This window comes from Apteryx rowi, unplaced genomic scaffold (assembly GCF_003343035.1).
Source record: "Apteryx rowi isolate R43461 unplaced genomic scaffold, aptRow1 scaffold_183, whole genome shotgun sequence".
Classification (NCBI taxonomy): domain Eukaryota; kingdom Metazoa; phylum Chordata; class Aves; order Apterygiformes; family Apterygidae; genus Apteryx; species Apteryx rowi.
Window position 1 is genome coordinate 1,497,092 of NW_020448119.1, and position 6,684 is coordinate 1,503,775.

The following is a 6,684-nucleotide window of genomic DNA, read 5'->3' on the forward strand; positions in this document are numbered from 1 at the left end:
GCTCCGGCACGTCCGTTGCGCTGCAGACGGGCGGCCGCCCTGCCCCGCCCCCTCCCCCAGCCCCGCCCCAACCGTCGCCGGCTCCCCCTGCGCATGCGCGCAGGTCCTACACGAGCAAAGGGCCGGCCCGCGCCTCGGAGCGGTGGCGTCTTCGCCGGCGGCGCGGGCGCGCTGCCTCCGCTTCCTGCCTGAAGCGGGTGTAGCGTTTTCGGTGGCCTGTCGGGGGACCGGGGGCGGAGAGCGCTGGTGAGGCCGCCTGGGGCTGCCGCTGCTAGGCGAGGCTGTGCCGCCAGCTCTCCTGCTGGTCCGGGAAACGGCGCTGACTGCTCGTGAGCGCTATGGGGGGCGGGTTTTGCTCGTTTGCTTTTGAGAGGAGGCACCTTTACGCGACGAGCAGACGGGCAGGTTGTGGTGGGGTTACAGACAACTGCGAAGCCAGGGCTTTCCTGGGACGAGGCTCTGGTCTTGGTGCTGCCTGGCTTTGTTTTTCTGTGTACCCGCTGTTTATTACCGTGACTCACCGTGCAAGAAGCGCAAACAGGTCTGTGAAGTAGCCACTGAGTCCGTGGAAACTACTGTGGGCTCTAAACTGACCGCTTAAAAGGCTGGAAGAGCTCTTCCAGCCTAATGATCCTGATGACTTTGTACTCTGCCTTTCACATAAAGGCAGGCGAAGCCACTCTGTTGTAGCTTTACTGTAGGTCTAAGTGAATGATTTACACTTGTGCCCCTGTAAAGTACAAAACTTTGCATTTTCTATTAGTTGAAATAACCTCACTGTAGCTGGAATGGTCTAGAAAAAAGAAGAGGCAACTTAACGAGGGGATTTGCACCCCCATACTTGCCCCCCCCTTTTTTTTCCAACAATGTTAGCTGATCTAATGTAAGAGGTGCTTAGTGTAATGCACTCAGAGTAGGCTTTCAGGGCTGAGACGTCCCTATAGGTTTAAATAAGCATATCTAATGCACAGAAGGTTTGTGTTAAAATGGGTGAACGCTGAATTGCCTCATACTTATGCAAGAAAAGAGCAGCACAATTATTACAGAAATAATTATTTCAGAAATCAATTTTACATGTCATTATATGAGCAAGCAGGAAAAGATGACTGAGTCTATTAATGGGGTACTCCCTGTTAATCTGGAAGTAGTGTATCTTAATGACTAGTAGTAATTGAAAGAAAAATGGGGAAAAGGTACACTGTGCATGGACAAATGTAAGTTATTTTGTTTTCATATGTTATACAAAGACAATACCACTTTAGATTTTTTTTTTTAATAGAAGTAAAAACAAAAGGTAAATTAAACAGGCTGTCAGGATCTCTGTACAACCCTGCTTTCTCTTGCCTAGCACACAGCGGTTTTGTGTCCTCCACAAACAAGGTTATCCTGAAACGTGGTTATGGCAGTCATGTACAATTTACTGCTTCAGCCTTCATACTCCCCTTCCCCCCACTATTTTCTCTTTCATTAAGTACTGCTTACTTGGAAGTGAAGCTATTGTGAAATGAACTTTGTGAAATAAAAGGTATGAATTTAAAATGCAGTAGCCGTTCTGCACTGACTTGCCTTGTGGATACATGTTCTACACTAAGAATCCCTTTTTGTGGTTTAGCTTAATCCACCTCAAACTAAACTAAACCACGCAAAGGCACCCTTAATGTGAAATAAAACAGTCCATGCAAGCAGGCTGTTGTGGAGTGGTTATTACATAACAGATATTATGGGTTATTACCACATATAAACAAGGCTAAATCAAGCTGGGTGTCATCACTTTAAATTCAATCAGAGAAGGGGCAGAGCTGAAATGGGGCAAGTGATTATGCTGGAAGATGGCTGTGGTCACCATCAGGCTATTGCTGTGCACCCAAACAGGGAATGCCATTCAGTTGAGTGCGGGCCCTTACTTCACTCAACTGATACTCTCCCAGATTTAGGATTTTCCCTGACTGACTTCAGGCAAATTCTAAAAAGCGATAACATTTCCTGGCCATAGAGGAGGATTAAAAAGACCGTGTTCCATTTGGTCTTTTTAGAACAAAAAGGGAAAGATGGGATCTTTGGTACAAAGTCATTAGTTCCCGGAATCTTGTGTAAACTTGGGCAGAATGTAAAAGTGAAACAGCTATCTGGTTCAGAGTAGTTAAGGTCATATTGCCATCAATTTTACTGAAGCAAATATCAGTAGTTAGAATGCAGAAATCAAAGTCTGGAGACTTTTTTTTTTTTTTTTTTAAGATTGACTTACTGTTTGGCTGACAGTAAATCATCTTTTGTCCCTTGATAGGGAAACAAACCTTACATATGCCACATACGCTGTAAGGCTTAAATGCTTTTTAAATACAAAGTAATTCTGTTCCTTTTTCAAACTTTTCTGGGCTTATGGATCGTATTGATGAGAGTACATAATAATACTAATTCACTTTTTATGCATTTCCTTGTTCATAGGTAACATAATCTTGACAGATGTGTGCACTTCCTTTATTATTTTTACTTAATATGTCTGGAAAATAAGTCTTGCTAAATCTGTCTAGATTAATAGTACAGATGTTGGTTACATAATTGAAGTGCAGCAGTGTTTTGGCCATCAAAATCCTCTGGGGATGTGCATAAGCTCTGAATAACAAAACCATTTAAATCTGTGAAGAGTGAGAAAAACATATCATTTTAATCTGATGGAGTGATTACTACCCTTTGACTCTCACAAAGTTTTACTCACAATTTTGTTTGTTTTTCTGCCCGTATCTTTTCTCAGCCTTAAGAGAAGGAAAATATTCAGGTGTTTGTTGCAGAGACTGCTTTTCCTGTTGTCTTTAGTTTGTTAATGATCTTTTCTTAAGTCAAATCAAAAAGTAGTTTGTGATGTTCTAGTAACTTGTATATTATTAAATCAAAGGAAGTTGCAGTTTGATCTAGCTACTTATTTAATGTTTATAAATGACCTGCGAGTATTGTAGGCTAAGACTATCTTGTCATTACTCAGAGTCATATCAGAATCATATCTTTCACTTTTTACTGGAGAGCAGTTGCATAGGAAATTAGGAACTTCTGTTTTAGGACAACATTGCTAGATAAGTATACACCTTTGTGTAGGAAGTTTCTTTCTCTGTTGCTCTGTGTGCCATCTGCATTTAGTAATATCTCTCAGTTGCACAATAAAAAGTTGTACTAATCTTCCTTCAGAAGTCTGCAACCAGTGAGATACTAACAGAAGTATATTTTATGTGGGAATGTTTCATATTCTAAGAGCCAGTCATGTGCTTCTGCATCAGGACAAAAATACCTTGAATTTTCTCAATTTAATACAAAGCATCCCCAGACATCTCCTGTAGACACCATGAAAAAGTTTAAATTTGGATTTTGTAGTCACGTTGTACAGGCATTGTAATGCATAATTATAATTCAAAATAGGAAAGACCAAAGGGTTTTTAAACAAAGAATATGAGTAATCTTGAAAGTTCCTGTATTAGATTAAAAGACAGCAAGCAGACGGAATACAAAATTGTAATGTGGTAAAAGGCTTTATCAATAGTGAAGCCATTCTGAAATATGCTGAAGGGTGCTGTGTACACTGGAGGGGAAGGGAGAAACAAGCTAACCAGTTCTAGCTATTTTTAGAAAGGTTGCTGCACCCTTGTGTGTGATGGGCCACTTCCATTCTACCAGGTGCTTCCACGTAACTCGCTGCTTTTGCCCTGGAGGAGGAGGAGAATAGTGTTAGTCCAGTCTAGTACCCCAAACCCAGCTGAGTGCCTTTTATTTAAGATGTGCACTGCTGGGCTCAGAGGTGAAGGGGTCTCAGGGCTCCTTCTGGAGTTGCAAACCTGGGTGCCTGCTATGGCTAGGGGCACCCTGTAGAAAACTTAGGCACAGTTTACTAGCACTATTTATTTTTGTAGCTCTTTACTTGTAAAATACAGTTACCTTTATAGGCTTTGGCTTAAACTATACCAGAAGCAGTGATGCATAAAATCCCCTAAAACTGACCCAAGTGATTTTCCTTCATCCCTGAATTCTTGTTTTCAAGCTTTCTATCTCAGGACCTTCTAGGGCTTTTGAGACTCTGCAAAGTCCCTTTGGGAAGTCAAAACTTTACATCTTGGAAAGATTTGTACTTCTAGATTCTCTTGCAAGACATCTGAGCTCTAAATCTTGAAATTAAAAAAAATGGCAGAGTGCAGCACTGACATTTGCTGAGCCCTAGCCTCAGAAGTTGAGAAAACTGTTCTCAACATAGTTGAGGGGAAAAAAAGAAATTAAAAGTCAGTTGATTAAAAAGGGAAACAGCAATTTGAACCACAGCTGCTGAGCATTTAGGACACTGGAGAGAAGGTTTGTGTATGTGATGGGATTTGTTTTGAAATGAGATTCTTCAAAGTAATTGTGTGTGTTTTTTTTTTTAATTATGTTTTTAACTGCATTAACTCCGTCACTACAAACCTCTGCTTTTATGGGTATTGCTTCATAGACACTTGTCCAACACAGGATAAAATCATATTATTCCACATTGCATAGGGGTTTCAGATGCTTTGTTCCATTATTTTTTACTCCATAGCTCATGAGAACAGAAGCTAGTCAGAGGTCACTGCATTTTATATCCAGAGGTTAGACTCTCACCAAATATTTCATATTCTTCTATTGCATCCGTGACTCACTTCTTCTCAGGTAATCATGCTGTTTTCAACCTCAGTAGACCAGTTATGGCAGAACAGCTCTCTCAGTTGCAATGCTACCTTTTGGCAGATGGATCTATGTAGCCTTTTGTGCAGATATATCTCAAAGCACAAAATCATGGAAAATGGTGTTGAAGGAGATTACCCACTATCTAAAGCATAAAAAACGGTGCTGTCACCCATAACTTACATAGCTTCAGCCAATAGCTGGACCTGCTAATGAGAGTATAGAGACACTTTTTGAGTGCTTTCAAGTTTTGGCTGTAGTATTAACATTAGCAGGTATAAGTAGTGTTGCAAGTGGGGGAAAGGAAGCTGACAAAAGGAGAATGAAAAGGCAGGTGTGAACAAGGAGGAGCATGAATGAGATGGAAACTGTTTAGGAGGAACTTTTCTTGCGTTAGTATCATCTTTGTGCAATGCTATTTCTGAAGAACAACAACTGGTTTGTGAAAAAGAATTACGTAGACTTGCAAAACCTCAGGATAAGCAAAGGCATATTTTTGGAGCTCTGCACATTGCTTGCTTCAGAGCTGCTGGGTGTTAGTAGAATACTTTTCATCCATTCCCTTCTGGAGACTTACAGCACTTGGTAAGTATCAGTCAATTATTAACCACTGTGATCCAAGCAAATCAGCTGTTGTGCTCCACTGGCTTGGAAATGAAAAGTTGCAAAGACTTTCACCTGTTTCCTCTAAGGAAAAGAAGAGTGATCAGTAAGCACAGCTGGCCTGAGAGGCTGCTTGAGTGTGAGTGACTGTTTTAGGAGATTCTGCTTGTCCTCTATTATTGTGGGTGATAAAATGTTTTATTGGATATATGAAACTTAGAAGACAACTGTTTTGACTCTCAGCTAAGCAGCTGCAGGATAACAGCAGGTTTTGTCTTTAGAGGCTGACTGGCAATTGATAACTGGAAGGCTGGAGGCAACTAAGCAATACTTGCCTTGGATTGTAACTGTGTGCTGTGTGCTACCCAGCATAGCTGGTAGGCAGAAGTCCAGAGGCCTTCCAGAATATCTGAGCAACATGTGAGACTATCTAAATGACAGCCTCTAAGGACATATTTTTGGGATCATTTGTACATCTATTGAGGAAATGAGATTTTGTTTCTTTCCTAGAAATGCATTTCTTTCCTAGTTCTTTGTGCGGATTCTTGTGGTTTGCATGCAAGATAGTAGTAACAGGCTATTCCTTCAGGTGACGGCTTACTGAATACTGGCCTTGTGAACACTGCAAAATATGCTAATTTTAAGTAGACTGGTGAACACTAATCAACTGGAATAAATAGGCTACACTATAGTTCTGGCAAATGCTGTGTATATTTTAATTAGTTATCAATTTTATTAGCAGTGCATGACCAACTTGAGAGCTCAGGTCTCCGAACACACAAGGCATTTTATAATAGAACTAAGGGACGTTCAGGGATGAGAGAGATAAACAGACTAGCTGGTTGGGATAGGGCACAAATCAGCTTGGAAAGCTGCCAAAATACTTCTGGAGGCCGGACATGAATATCATTTTGATGTAACTTACTTGTGAATCTGAGAAGAATAAAAACTGTATAGCAACTCACCAATTGCTTTGCACTGTAATTGTAATGACGTAAAAAGCTCTGCAGCCTGGTTTGCACCAATGTAAACTGCCAGCATAGGCAAGCATGAAGTATCAGTAAAGAGGGATTAATGAGTAGAGGAACAGGTAAAATGGTCAAGTGCATAATCATGTTGTTGCACATTACTCTATTTGGTATGTGCCTACATATCTATCTATCTACATAAAGTTAGAGAGATAGATCTTATTTATACCTGTTGGTGTCTCCCACTGTGATTGATTTATGACTTTCTCTCTCCCTACCTTTCATAATTTATTTATGGGATGGAATGGAGTCTCCTATGAGATATAGAATACATATGCTATGCATGGACCCTGATGTTAGTGAATGCATGCTTTCTGATCCCCCCCCCCTCCCCCATTAAACTGCATATGTTTCAGTTTAATTGCAACGGCACAAA